The sequence below is a fragment of the Ranitomeya variabilis genome, chromosome 4, assembly GCF_051348905.1.
Source record: "Ranitomeya variabilis isolate aRanVar5 chromosome 4, aRanVar5.hap1, whole genome shotgun sequence".
NCBI lineage: Eukaryota > Metazoa > Chordata > Amphibia > Anura > Dendrobatidae > Ranitomeya > Ranitomeya variabilis.
In genome coordinates, this window is record NC_135235.1 from 563640353 (window position 1) to 563655973 (window position 15621).

Here is a 15621-nt window from a genome sequence, read left to right on the forward strand (position 1 = left end):
GACTTTATATACCTGCGGTTCGTCCCTCATAGGCTAATTGAATGCGAACAGCTCCACTTCGTTGTTCAAGCCCCTTGGTTTCGATGTGTCCATCTCAAAAATATATTTTGTTTCTTCACGGGACATTTGTCTTATGAAGTCCCCATTTCGCCAGTCACGTTGAACTACTTTGATGCCTGTTACCTTTATTCCATGTGTGGATCCCTCATGATGAATTGAGAAATGTTTAGATCGCTATCCGCTATCTTTTTGAGATGGACACATTGAAACCAAGGGGCTTGAACAACAAAGTGGAGCTGTTCACATTCAATTAGCCTATGAGGGACGAACCGCAGGTATATAAAGTCATCCAAGGCTGGGGGGGCCAACCCTGATGAAGGAATCCGCCGTTATTCCGAAACACGTTGTTTTTTTGGCCCCCATTGCGATCCGTAGTTTTCCCAACTGCACCAAGTAACTGACGATCACGTGACCTGAACGTCATCGCAGGTCCTGCAGAACATCGCGCAAGGATCCCCAAGTACAGGCCGCGCGAGCGCTCGTCACCGGCCGGGACGGCGCTCGCACTAGCCGCCTAGATACCAACGGATGAACACAGCATCTATTGAGCTAAGTAACTTGCTGTAACACCACCGTTTGGGACTCACGGACAATATATAACTTATGCTACTATTTGCATCACAGGTATTGAGCTTACGTTATACCACCTATGGAACCCCCTATACAAATGATATTACCTGCTCAGTAATCACCGGGGTTTCTTTGGACAGTATATTTAGAGAGTAACTGCTAAAGGACTCTTCGATCACCACAATTGTACTTTCTTATTATTGTTATATTTTTTATTTTTTTTTCTTTTAACTGCCTAATCAGCATTATGACTTTCTATATATAAGTAACAAGGGCTACACTGGTGATATAGTCACAATTCGGAAAATCAGTATTTGAGGTGATATAGTCACAATTCAGAAAATCAGTATTTGAGGTAAACTTCTTTTTCCTTTTTCATCACAGTCTTTGCCCCTACATAATCCTTGACCCAACACAAATCAAAACAAAGCAACTTGAGAACTCCTTTCACCAAACAGGTAAACGAGTACCGCTAACGTTTGTCTAATGCACTTTAGTCCTTAGCGCACGTAAATACATTATTTTAGTACTTCTAAATACAGCTCCACACCTGTCCAAAGGTTGTGTCTGGTATTGCAGCTCTGCGTCATTCACCTCAATGGAATCTAGACCCAATACCAGTAACAAGCCGTGGACTAAGGTGGCGCTGTTCTTGAAAAAAAGTTACCATGCCATTTTTTTTAAACTTTGGACAACCCTTTAAAATCTGTCTACTCCAGAGATAACAGGAAGAATTTAGTGAACGGATATCACATTATACATAATAATTTGTATCTACCCGGCTTAGAAAGCAGGGGCCCGGAGTTATTTGTAGCTATGAGACCCTCTGGGTCATGTCGCTAACAGCAATATAAAATACCAAATCATGGAGCGTAGTTCTAGCTAATGAACACAAATATAAATCTCACTTGCAATGAACTGGCAGAAAATGAGCTCATATCCCGATGTTAAACACGATCATCCATAGGACGGGGTTATAAGATCATCGCCAGACAAAGCTTAATGTCTTCCTTCCCAGGGAATTAATCGAAAACATAACAGTGCGGAACTTAACGAAAACAGCTCAGCCTGGCCCCGTGGGGCCCCAGAGGAACTCGGCCTGCTTTTATTTTCCTTTTAATTTCTGTAGATCAAATTTTTTATAAAGTTATTGCAGCTGTGGGGGTATCAGAAGTATAAGTGGGGGGCAGAATGGGGCATCAGACTGGATGAAGACTGGACAATTAAACTGCTAATTCTAAGCGAATATATTGGCAAAATCAGCCATGTCTCCATGACTTAGCATGAACCCCTCAGTCCAAGGAAATAATTGGACACGTGAACAGCTCCATGGGTTTTGATAGGTGAGAGCCGTGAAAATGCTATTAGCACTCTTACGAGAAAACTGACATCTCAATGAGTCCTAAGGCCGAATTTAGATATCCATGAAACAAGATCTGAGCCTGGACCCAGTGGACCAAGATGTATGTGCAGCGCCCCAGAGTCCTGGTCGTTGCAGTACTGTTGCTCCGCCACTAAGGGGGGCTATGGTACGTCTGATGGCACTGAATGAGTTCATCTGACCAGGTATCACAGACACCAATACATTTCACAGTCTGGCCTCCAGGGGGAGCTAAGGGCACTATGCATTAGGCCACTCCTCACAGTCTGGTAAAACTGGGGGTTGGATAGGAAGTTAGATCAGAAAGCTGACTGGGTTGGAACCAGGCAACACCTTGTGGCAGAGGGTGTTGTAGGGGAAAGATTCAGAGGGGTCCCTGTCAGGGGTGGGATCCTGACAGAGGCCTAGCAACCAGAGAGAACGTTACGGGACCGCGCCTGCACGATATAGCGGCGGTACCCCAAGAAAGGACAAGAAGTGAGGTTTATTGTGTTGAGTGAGAAACCAGATCAACGCAACAAGGAGAATACCAGTAGGAGTCGTGCTGTAAGACGAGGCAACATCCTACTGAGGCGCGTAACCGGTGGCCGGAACGCCGAGGAAGTATAGAGCTCCAGGCCAAACTTCAAACCTACGGCAAGACAGTCATAGGCGGGCTGTCTCACCCAATTGACCTAGGAAGACACAGGGGGGTAACAACAGGAGCGGGGCGACGCTAGAGTCCCGGAAGAGCTCCGAGCCTCCCCGTCATACGGGTGCGTCCTAACCATAAGATCTGGGGGACGTGGAAGAACATCAGAATCGAGTTGTGAGGGAACACGAGAAACAGACACAACAGTTGTGGGGACTATCCCGTGAGCACAGCAGGGGAGGACCGCAACACACAAGCGCTAGAAGGTAGGCACAGATTTCCACCTGCAAAGGGAACTCTGGAGGTGCCATCGGACCGGCCGGACTTGCGCAGCCTGGTTAACCGTATTCCGGACTGAGGATCCTGAAGCCTTCAGTAAAGAGGTAAAGAGACTGCAACCTGGTGTCCTCGTTATTGACCGCGACCGGCACTTCACCGCACCATAACGTCATCCCATACTTCCACCTTCATTGTACGCCCCTCAGCAGGGTCACGGACCGGGTCTAGCCACCGTGACAACCCCAGAGCAGAGACTAGGAGACCCGGTACCGGGTACCCCTCGGCCCTGCGACAGTGGGGGCGCTGCATATGGACTGGCTGCAGGTCCCCTGACTAGTGATCAGCATGCATACTCGTTACTCGAGATTTCCCAAGCATGCTCGGGAAATCTCGAGTAACGAGTATACTCGCTCATCATTACTCCTGACCAGAACGCAATCTCATATATGCCTAATGTATATGCGGCCAATCTGTACATCAAGGGTCTGTGCTCATCATCATTGAAATCAGGCTTTCCATTCAGTCCCATTGCCCCGATGTACATTATCCATCCCCCCGCCGTGCCGTCTGCACCTTAACATTTGTGAAAGAAAAGCTCATCCTAAAGAGCTCAGGGACACCAGTGCGGTCCTGTAATAAGACATCACCGGTGTAACAAGACAGGTCATGACAAATCTTCCCTCCTAAATATTCCACCATTTCCTATGAGTGATATTACTGGAAAGTGGAAGGAACCACAGCAACTCAGCTACGAAGCGGAGACCATGATAAGTTCCAGAGTGGGGTCACCGAGTGCTGAAGTGCAGAGTGCAGACAAGTCATCAACGCTCTGCTGACTCCATAACTGCCGAGTATAAAGCTCCTCAGGTACTAATGTATGGGGTCAGCCCCCTGCGCTAACATCAGCAAAAAAACTGTGTGACAGGAGCTTCATGACATGGGTTTCTACGACCGAGCAGCTGCATGCAGCCTTACATCACCAAGCACAAAGCCAAGTGTTGGATGAAGTGGTGTAAAGCAGCCACCACTGGATTCTGGAACAGTGATAACATGTCCTGTGGAGTGATGATCACACTTCTCTATCTGGCGTCTGATGGACAAGTCTAGGAATGGTGAATAAAGGAGAACGTTACCTGCCTGATTTCATTTTCCCACCTAATACTATGGGGATGTTTTTCAGGAGTCGGCCGAGGCCCTTTATAGTGAAGGGAAATCTTGAGATAGCTTCACACCACCCAACTTATACCATTAAGCATCCTTGATCAGGTAATATTTATCGATCTGTGTTCGTTTAATAGCCTGTTTACACAGACGACAAGCGATACACTGAATGATCTGTAATAGCTGTGCATAGGCAGCCATAGTTTTTCGGCAGTGCAAGTCCTATTTACACGAGATCATGCTCTGCCCGGAACGATTGTACAAACCAATAGATAATTTCACCAGACGAATGAGTGCTTTTTTCAATTTGTCGATTGATCAGTAGACTGTTTACACGGTATGATTACCATGAAACGAGCTATCCTGTCCACCGTAATCTTGCATTAATTCCATACGCAATTAAAGTCGCCATTAATTCCATACACAATTAAAGGATTCTTAATGCATACATGATACCAATGATCGATTCAGACAGGACCCCGCTCTAATGATCAGTAGGGGTCTCAGCGATGCATTGATCACAGAACCTGTCGGTAGAAAATACTTGATAAAAACAAAAAACATAATACCTCCTATCATCTTATACATTTCTTTTTAGTTATATTATTATATCTGTAGTTCATACTCACATACATAAGCCTGTGTACAATACTGGACAGGAGCCATTTCAATTGACGCCTAAGACCGGGGAATTATTAAGCCCATCCCTAGGATTTATGGGGAGAAGGAGCAACTTTTGATTTTCCAGCATGTTTTGCATGTAGCGTATTTTGCTTGGAGTAAATGTGCGAAGAACAATCCCAGATGACCAGATATTTATTTTAAGATGGAAGTTTTGAGCCTTGGTCCCGTGATACAGATCGGCAGCTGTATTCAGTCTCTAGAAAAGAATGAGAACTATGTTCTGAACACCGCACTGTTCATCGGGGTCCAAAATGGAGAATATTCTTGTGTATATACACTATGGGCCACATGTATAAATATACATACAAGTGAAGGTCCATTAGAAATAGGTCTATGGTGCACATTCATGACTGTCTGGGCGTATTGTACCGGCATTTTTAACAAAGCGGCAGACACAGAGATTTCAGTGACTACATGGATTACATTGCAGACCTATGGACATCATGTAAAGCTCATTCCTCCTGTGCCGCTGCTGCAGGGGGAAGACCACCTGCTGCCATGTTCCCCTATAGATTTCAGCTGATCACAGAGGGCCCTGGCAGTGTGTGACATATTGTGCCCAGTGTACAAACCCAATTTTAGCCCAGAACTTCCTCTGGCCTATAGGCTAGAATTAGTCTGGTCTAAGAACAACACGGGAATCAGAGGCAGGTCAGTTCCAGAGAAGGTAATAATCAAGATTACCGGGCATGCAATTAATTTTGTAAGAAAAATCGGTGGAAAATAAGAAATAACTTACTGTAGAAACCAATGAGGTCACCATAAATGAGGTCACCATAAATGATGTCCTACATCTCCAAAGCCATTACTTCTGGGAGATTTTTTCCAACTCCTTAAAGTAGTTGTCCACCTTTGGGAACGATTTTCTTTATTTTATTTTTTTTTTACTTAATTGCATGTGTTTTGGGCTAAGAATAATTTTTGCAATTGGGTTTGATTAAAAATGTTGCACCATTTGCCTTTTATAGTCTTTGTGTTGTCTACTGTTGGCTGCAGAATAAATTAACTGAGAATACAACAATAAACCCATCTTGACAGGGAGTCTGTAAGTCTTTTGTGTTTTTCTGAGCCCCTTTCAGCTGATTTATGACCAGAGACCACGTCAAAGTTGGTTAAAAAAAAGAAACATTTTAAGCCTCTAAAATAAGCATTTCCATGAAAATTGAAAACATTGTCCTCAAAGGTGGGCTACGTTTGGGAAGCCATGCTTATTGGAGCAAAAAGGAAACCATATTTTAAGGGAATCTTTCATCAGGATTTCACCAGCTAATCTATTTATATGTAAATGTAGCTCTTTCAAACATAAGACCAGCAATACCTTTACATTGCCAGTCCTCTGCTCCATTATTGAGAAATCAGCATTTGAATTGATATGCAAATGAGGCTGAAGAGCTATGATAGATCTGAAGCATCTTTCCCTCCAGCTCTATTATCCTCCCAGCGCTTCCTCCTCCTGCTTGACTGACAGTTCCTTTGCCTGAAGTGACACAGCATAAAGGCTGTCAGTCAAGCAGGAGGCAGCAGCACTGGAAATAGAGCTGGAGTGACAGATGCTTCAGATCTACCATAGCTTTTCAGCCTCATTTGAATATCAATTAAAATGCTGATTTCTCAGTAATGGAGAAACGGAGTGACCATGTAAAGGTATTGCTGGACTTGTCTTTGAAAGAGCTACATGCGCATATAAATAATTTGGGGGGCGGAATCCTGCAGATTCCCTTTACAATGGTAATTTTGTAGTTATTTTTAATTTTGTAAATATTCCAAGTTATATGAATATGGAGGCTATAAAGTGATGAGCTTGTATTAATTCTGTAATTCTATAAGGAAGGAAACAGTAACAAAATAAGCAAGGTTACATTTTTAGTGGTTTATTAAAACATTTTTCCCGGGAAAAAAGCCCACGACACGAGTGATCGCCGACTGCATTAACACTCATAATCACTCTGAATTTATACTCCTGAAGAAGGATCGGTCAGTAACTGCAAAAGCCCTGCCATGTGGAGAACATTATGTCAAAGATGATGATACAGTGTAATGTACAGAATTGGAGCATTTCACCTTCATTTAAACATAAATATGATTATCGAAAATGTTGATGATGGATTTTCACAAGAAGCTATTTTATTACATGTCCTGGCAATTTCAAAGACTTTGTGGTCCAGACCACATTGGCATCAGTTCGGGTACAAAAACAGGTCACAGTTATTTTCTGGAAGAAATATGGAAAATAAATTGGATTGTTTTAAAGGGGAAAATGATATTAAAGCTTCATTCCGACGTCTTTCTATACGAGAAAACAGGACCAATTTCCATCAACACGCTGGAAGCAATTTGTATACATTTTTGGGTTGTGAATCAGAGTGTACCATCAGCATGGCATCCATTATAAAAGGTTTTTCTAAGCTTCTTCTACACATTATGGTTAATCTGTCACCAGATTGACAGGTTCCCTTTAAAACTGGGTGAGGAACATCTACACTATGCTGCCAAGGTGAGGTTGGGCAAGACAGTTTAATATCACAGGTCATATTTCATGGTAAGACTAAGCACAGCAACAAGACACAAGGTAGTTATACTGCATCAGCAAGGTCTCTCCCAGGCAAAGATTTCAAAGCAGACTGTGGTTTCAAGATGTGCTGTCCAAGCCATTTGGAAGCGGCACCAAGAAATGGGCAGTGATTGGCAGCTGATTGGCTGTCACTGTCGAAGTGACATCAGCTCCGCTACCAATATCAGATATCGTGTGCAGCGCCAGAGACTAGGGGAGGGTAAATAAAACTCCGTTTGCTTTTTATAGCAAACTACTGCCGGGGACTGGGATTTTTGGAAAGGAAACAACTATTTAAGCTATAAAAGAGTAAAATCTCATAAAGATAGAAAATGTTAACACAACATGGAATTACAACATAATTGGTTTTGTTTATTAGCTTGTAAAACTGGGAACAGACTTGTCCCCCACAAATAATCTGTTTATCCTCACGATATCCTTGTGATCATGAGTGGTAAGATAATCACTGGTGGAAATATGGATTATTGTACGTGTTTTCTCTGAGCTTTTCTAGATAGAATGAGATCAATAAATGTCCATAAGTGACAGGAGGGAGCTGCAGGCACAGTTCACCTAGATAAAACCTGTCATGGCTTTTTCCCAGGCCGAACTAAGTGAGGAATTCTGCAGATTTCATTCACAAGTGTGAGGAGCGAAACAGATCAATCTAAATGTCAGAGCCGCTATGTTCTAGATAGAGCTTCAAAGAAGTAGTGCAAGGATACCAGATCAGCCATGTAAATGTGGACACATATGATAGACACATTCTGCAGGACTCACATGCTTCACATACCTGACCTTTTTAACATTTATCTGGACATTAAGGCTGTGTTCACATACATTCATTTTGCAGCTTCTGGCCTCAACTGCCCGATACTGCTGCAGTCTTTTCACTGTTTCCTTGCACAATTGCTTAGGCCACGTGCACCCTTTCAGTATTAGGTCAGTATTTTACCTCAGTATCTGTATGCCGAAACCAAGAGTGGAACAATTGGAGGAAAATTATAATAGAAACCCTCCATAAAAATGTCCAGGATATTACCAAAAAATGCCAGTCTTTTTGGTGAATTTTCGCAACAGAAACTCAAAGAGTCCAATTCATCAAAGCCTTTATGCCAGGATTCTAGCTTAAAAAGCTTTGTAAAGTCACAAAATTTTGGCACAACTCGAGGCTGTGCTAACATTTTGCAACTTTTGGAGGTCTCACGCCAGTTTTTCACACAGCTCCGACAAAGTCAGTGGATCTAGGGTAGGATGGGGACATAGCCATCTCTGCTGCTAGTCAAATTCATGACGAGCGGTGCGTTTGCTACACCACCAATCTTACTCCAACAGAAACCTTGCAATGCACCCCGTCCCTTCAAAAAGATCAGCATGAAGATCGCCAGCCTTGATCAAGAGGGGCCAAAGTTTTTGAGGAGATTGAGATTTGCAGGAGGGTTTGAAGAGTTTCTGCTCTATTTTTGCTCCAAAAACTCCTTGACGATAAACTCTGTGTGCACAAAGCCTTTTCACTCCAGAAAAAAATGCAGTAAAAAAAATATTCAGTGTGAATACAGTATACTATTAGAATCCTACAGTTTCCGACATCACAATTTCAACTAAGAGAACACAGAGCAAATGATTGAAGAAGTTATAAATTCTATTCGAGATTTTTCAGATTATGTTTATTTCTGGTTGAAACCTCAAAAACACAACTTTCAGCCAAAATGAGCAAATGTTCCAGCCAGCTGCTACTTTTTACTCAGAGACCTCTAATCTCCCTTAATGAATCTTCCATGTCGCCCATGTGATTAATTATCCACAATACACACAAGCAACAAGCTGCTTTGTCAAGTTGTGCTGGATGCATGCAGAATAAATTTACAGCGTGTCCGTCGCCTACGCACAGCGAAGGTGGCCATGTTAGGATCTGATCCAGTATCCCTGAGGATGCAGCCTATCAATTCCCTAAATGTGATAATAGGAAGTGTAGCCAATGTAAAGCCACATTTATATTCTGTGTTGTCCAGCAAATACAGAAATAGGCCTCCACATAACTCCTCCATAATGGATTCTGCAGGGTGTCGGAGGTTGGGTTGCACCATTTGATTCCATGTAATTACATATCCCAGAGAGTTCTATTAAATTATATATTTTGGGTGGATTCTATGGGCATGGTGTTATTTTTGCAATAGATTTTTTTTTAGAAAAAATTCCAATGCATATGAATGGGGTTGCAGAAACCCTTTTTACAGGCAGTTGAAAATGGAGGTAAGGCAGACGATATTGGGGATGTTGAATGGTATTACCTGATTCTTTTGTTCTTAGGAGATAAGCCATCACCAACAGTGGCTTAAAGGGTTATTATCATTTTATAGGATAAGTGATAACTTTCAGATCAGTGGGGGTCTGGCTGTTTGGATCTCTACTGATTCTTAGAACAGGCATGCACAACATGGATCCAATCATTTTCTATAGGACTGCTGGAAAAAGGCGAGTGGCGGTCTCAGCTATCTCTGACAGAGCAGTCCCATAGAGAATAAATGGAGCAGAGGTCCACATGTCCAACCACCTCCCCATTGAGATGGAGATCCCGTCCTTTGAATCTATACTTGACCAGTAAAATATAACCTATGCAATAGATAGGTGATCAATTCTACAGATGGGATTAACTCTAGGATGTCCCATTACTGAGGCCAATCAGTTGAATGAGCATTCATAAAAATGCTCATTCCTGATCACTGAATCGTGCAAACACACCAGTGATGATTCGATCAGCAAAATGGATTGTTTACTTGGGCCCTAAAATCATGGTTGTTGGCAGCACATTTCATTGTTAAACAGGGAATGTGTTACAGAAGAAATACCGACTGCATGAGGCTTGAACAATTGGATTAATGATCGCTCAGTCCTTATAGAGTTCGCAACTCTCATGGTCAGAAATCTGCCTGTATATACCAAGCTTTACTCCCTTCTCCCTATGCAGAACACATATACACTCAGTTGAACTGAATGTGCATACTGTATGTGATGACACAGCATTTAGTATTAATTACCCAGACATCTATTTTCAGTAAGCCAGGAGGCATAGACTGTTATCTTTATGTTGGCTCTTCTTGTAGGTTGAATTGATATTTGTAAATTGATGAATGGTTGTTATTTACCTCTTATATCAGCTCCTACACTTTATTGTACTGTATTTTGCAAAAAAGGGATGCAGAGTCACTGAACAATGATGATTGCTGATATGTTGATTACACATATTAGGCCATGCAGTTTGTTGACTTGCAAACATTAAAGGATAAACTGTAAAATAATCAAACAATGCGAGTAAATCTCATCATCCCTTCTCCTTGACTTATGAATGATGACTTGTAAAACAATTGTGAACTATAAAAAGGGATATGCCTCAGTAACAAAGTATCAATGACATCCAGAGATCCAAAGAAAAAGAGACTCTTTACAAAACCACAGCCAGTAACTACAGCCAGACAGGATATCTGCCAGATCATGGCTCCATCATAAGGGACACAGATTTGGCACAGGATGCCAGCATAGGGGACCACGGCTCTGGCTGAAAGAATACAGGTCTCCTCTATTGACCATCACTTAACCCATGGATACGTTTGGCTTAGTCAGTATTTGGACCCACCAGTCACTTGAGCCCTATGGATACATTTGTGAAAGCCAAATAGTAGCCTCGGCCGATGGCCGGCCGAATAAATAAAGATTGTATTTTTATAAGGTGGAGGGAGTATTATGATACCATTCTTATTCTGATAGATTTATATTCATATACTTATTGACGTTGCAATCAGGAGCTTTAAATATACCCACAGCTCAGTATTTGAGAGCAGCAGCCAGGTTGATCATACTAAGTTTGGTCGGGCCCGAGCTGTCTAGCACAGTGCACCGTTTGTTGGCAAGATCACATGGTTGCAGAAGCGTGGATATTTAAGAACAGCGGCAGTGCAGGTGCCATACCTTGAGGAAGAGGGACGTTTCCCTCGAAATGCGTCGGGATTGGCCCCTACACACGTCCATTACACGCGGACAGGTGACGTCACCATTATACCACGCCCCTGCTAACCTCGCTACGCTGTCAGCGGTGCCATCGGCCGAGGCTACCGCTGAACCACGGCGGCGGTCTTCTACAGTGGATCGCTACCTTGGGGAGGACGCTCCCATCACTAAGCACTACTGAATAGTGGGGAAGAAACCGCCATGCAAACGGACATTTCTTACACAGGACTACACTTCAATCTGTAAGTGCCTTTCAGCGCAGCAACCCTTTATATACTTTGATTAACCTTTGGCAGTTACACACACCACACTGGCTGGTTTGCCTGCTGATGTTCTTTCAGACATACGTGTTTAGCACCTTTGTGATTTTCAGTTTTATTAATTTTAAGTTCAAAGCTCTCGATAGTCTGTAAACGTGGCACAGGGTGATAGCCGTGGGCTAGGTACTTGTCTCTTTTGCCCCGGAACGTTACATGAAGGTGGGGGTCTTGGCTGTGTGTGTGGACTTGTGCTATGGGAGCGCTATGCCATTGCAGGCTGCATGTTACCAATGACTTTGAATGGCTAAGACCAGATGTTGACGACTTTAATGAGGGAGATCACAAGTGGAAAATAAACTTTTTACATAACGTTAGCTTTATGGGAATTATGTACAGTAGGTAGCTGTTACACATCTTAATGAATGTTTCCTTCACAATATGTAGCATTTTTTCACACAAAGTCTCAATTCTTTTCTCGTTACTTGTTTGTTCTTTATCTCCACCATTTCACTTTCCTTCACCACAACCCAGCTCAGTACTACAGTCCAGTCAGCAATAATCCTATTCTCAACCCGTGGTTCCGCGTCTTCTTTCCCCTTGAGGGAACTAGGTTGCCAGTATAGCCGATATATAGCTTCTCGGCTACTGATACATTGGAACTCCCACCCAGAGCACTCTCTACATTTCACATTCTCTGTCTCTTCCTGGCACATTAGCTCTCTGAGTTATAAACTCATACTGCTAGGCATCCTCTCCCAGGATCCGTCTCCGATTGATCACTCTGTCCTCCTGTCGGTCTTCCTCCGGTTCACGCTAACCACCATCTCAGTCTCCCATCACTTCAGGACACTCAAGTCATGAGGAACTGCTTGCTTACTGTCCAGACGTTAGGTCTGCTCCAGATGTACACTGGGCCCTATCTGACATCCTGACAGGAAACTGTCTCTGTCCCTTCACCTTAGCACCTTCCTCTCTGAGCTGGTCCCAATCATTAACTATAACTCTCCCTACTGTCAGGCAGAACACAATACCAACACTATTAACGCATGTCACAGTTCACATTGCCCAATACACGTGTTCTTCAAGGGGGAACGTGAGCAATATGGCCATCTCCTTACAAGTCTTGCTAATATAAGGAAAGTGGAAATCCCATTTAAGGTTTTATTTTAGATGAGGTAATGATTTTGATGTTAGTTCTAACAGTTTTTTTCTGTTTTGACTAAAATTGAAAATTGCATAATCTTTATTTATGTGTTGTGAGTCATTTGTGTAGCAGGCCCCCATTATAGAAAGCAACTGCTAGATTTTCAGTAGATTGTAAGCTTCTCTGATCTGATGCCCACTGCTGTGATAGAAGTCTTTAGTCTCCCCATGAAGTTCCGAGATCCGCTTCTCATCACAGTATGTGGTATAATAAACAGCACATTTAAACTACATCTGGAAGCCATGTACAGTTAGAACTTCATTAAAGACCCCCCATAATTATAAGGGCAGCATGGTGTCTTGCAGCCCTGAGGTCCTGGGTTTGATTCCAACCATTTCATTCCAACATCTGCATGGAGTTTGTATGTTCTCCTCTTGTTTGCATGGGTTTCCACCAGGCTCTCCGGCTTTCCAAAAACACGTACAGAACTAATTACAGATGGGCAAATCAACTTGTAGGTCCCTGGTCACCCAGTCACAGTTATCTATGGCCATCAGAATGGGGTCCTGTGAACCTTCCCCTACCTGCTGGCATCCCTGGCTCCTCTTCTGATTAGTAATTATGGATGTCCTGTGGGTGAGATGGGCGCCCGACACTGAAATCAGAAATGGTGGCAGGGATTCCGACAGGTAGGAGGTGGTTTGCAGATATCTTGTCTGGTGGCCATGGACTACTGGCACGACTACTGGACCAATCTCTTTTTTTGCAATTTGCTTGTCACAGTAGTGTAGGTGTTGCACTCACTTCTACAGTGCCGCAATGTAGCATTAGTACAGAGCAAACATCGGTTGTGTAATAGCTTTTGCGGCCAAAGTCACCATTGGCCCCTAGCGTAAATGTTTATTCCGAATATATTAAGTTATCCTCTATTCATAGAATAATGGATTCACTAACTTACTGATTGTTGGGGGACCACCCCACTGCTGAGACACCCACAATTCTGAGAATGTTAATAAGCATCTTATTCATCTTATCTTGAATAAAGCTACATTCATTATCTATGGGTCTGCAGGAGATAGCCGACTTTGAGACAGAACTCTGTAGACCCCCGCCCATCAGTAGGTTATCCCCTATTCCATGGAGAGGCGGAAACTTACTATATTGAAAATAACCCTTTAAAGGGAACCTGTTATGTAAAAAAAATGCCAATAAACTGCAGATAAGGGGGTTAATCTGCAGGCTAGACTAACAATGTTACAGAGGTGGAGAGTTTAATACGTGTCTACAAGATCGTTATTCAATTAAAAAAATACACTTTATTGATATCTATTAAAAAGGAAAATTCATAAAGTATTCTGAAATCAAAACATCATATTTTGAGAGTCTTATATTAAGCCACATATAAAATCAGGACTAGAAAATGTAAGTGATGGTGAGGTGGGGGAAGAGAGGGTAAATAAACCTCATTACTTGGCCTAGATGTTTACTCTATTTCTAGCCCTACCTAACCACAGAGGTTGGCACATTAGATAAGGCATGCAAGTTATGGCGCCCTCGCTCACGTCTTCTCACGTTAGTAAACCTTGGGTAGTCCTACGTATTAAAACCCCTCATAATTTTTAATAGATATCAATAAAGTGTATTTTTTGAATTGCAAAAAAAGCAATGCATGGTATTACATCAGCGATCAGAGGAGGGAAAGGTGACATTCCATCCTGGGACAATGTAATAAAGGAATGAAAAAGTGATATTATATATATACAGTATATATATTAAAAAAAATCACATAATTAAAAACAAAAAAAAATGAAAAAATATTAGTCCAATAAAAACATTTCTTTCCGTAAGAATAAAAATAAACAAAAAAGTACACATATTTGGAATTGCCGCTTCCAGAATGATCTTACCTAAAAATAAATAAAAAATGAGGCAAAAAAGTACATTGTGTGAAGAAATGTTTATCCCCTTCCTAATTTCCTATTCTTTTGTATATGTCTCACACTTAAATGTTACAGATCACCAAACAAATTTAAATATTAGACAAAGATAACATAAGTAAACACAAAATGCAGTTTTTAAATGAAGGTCTTTATTATCCAGGGAAAAAATAATCCAAACCTACAGGGCCCTGTGTGAAAAAGTAATTGCCCCCACTTAAAATATAAATTAACTGTAGTTTATCACATCTTTGGGAAGCTGAGTTCAAATTACCTAGTCACACGTAAGCCTGATTACTACCACACCTGTTCTCATTCAAAAAATCACTTAAATAGGACCTGCCTGACAAAGTGAAGGAGACCAAAAGGGCCTCAAAAGCTAGACATCTTGCCACGATCAAAAGAAATTCTGGAACAAATGAGAAACAAAGTAATTGAGATCTATCAGTCTGGAAAAGGTTATAAAGCCATTTTTCAAGTTTTCTCAGTAAACCACAGTGAGAGCCATTATCCACAAATGGCGAAAACATGGATCAGTGGTGAACCTTCCCAGGAGTGGCTGGCCAACCAAAATTACCCCAAGAGCGCAGCAACGACTCATCCAAAAGGTCACAAAAAACCCACAACAACATCCAAAGAACTGCAGGCCTCACTTGCCTCAGGTACGATCAGTGTTCAGGACTCCACCATAAGAAAGAGACTGGGCAAAAATGGCTTGCATGGCAGAGTTCCAAGATGAGAACCACTGCTGAGCAATGAGAACATAAAGGTTTGTCCCAATTTTGGCAGAAAACATCTTGATGATCACCAAGACTTTTGGGAGAATACTCTGTGGACTGATGAGACAAAAGTTGAGCTTTCTGGAAGGTATATGTTTCATTACATCTGGTGTAGAAGTAACGCTGAACTTTGGAAAAAAAGGAACATCATACCAATAGTAAAATATAGTGGTGGTAGT

The 15621-nt window shown here is 42.2% G+C and overlaps 1 protein-coding gene across 1 annotated transcript in view; it reads right to left on the reverse strand.

Annotated features, from left to right (window-relative positions):
• APCDD1L (APC down-regulated 1 like) overlaps positions 1-15621 on the reverse strand; it is a 79027-nt gene that overhangs the window by 32363 nt on the left and 31043 nt on the right. The gene's annotated exons all lie outside the window — the stretch shown is intronic.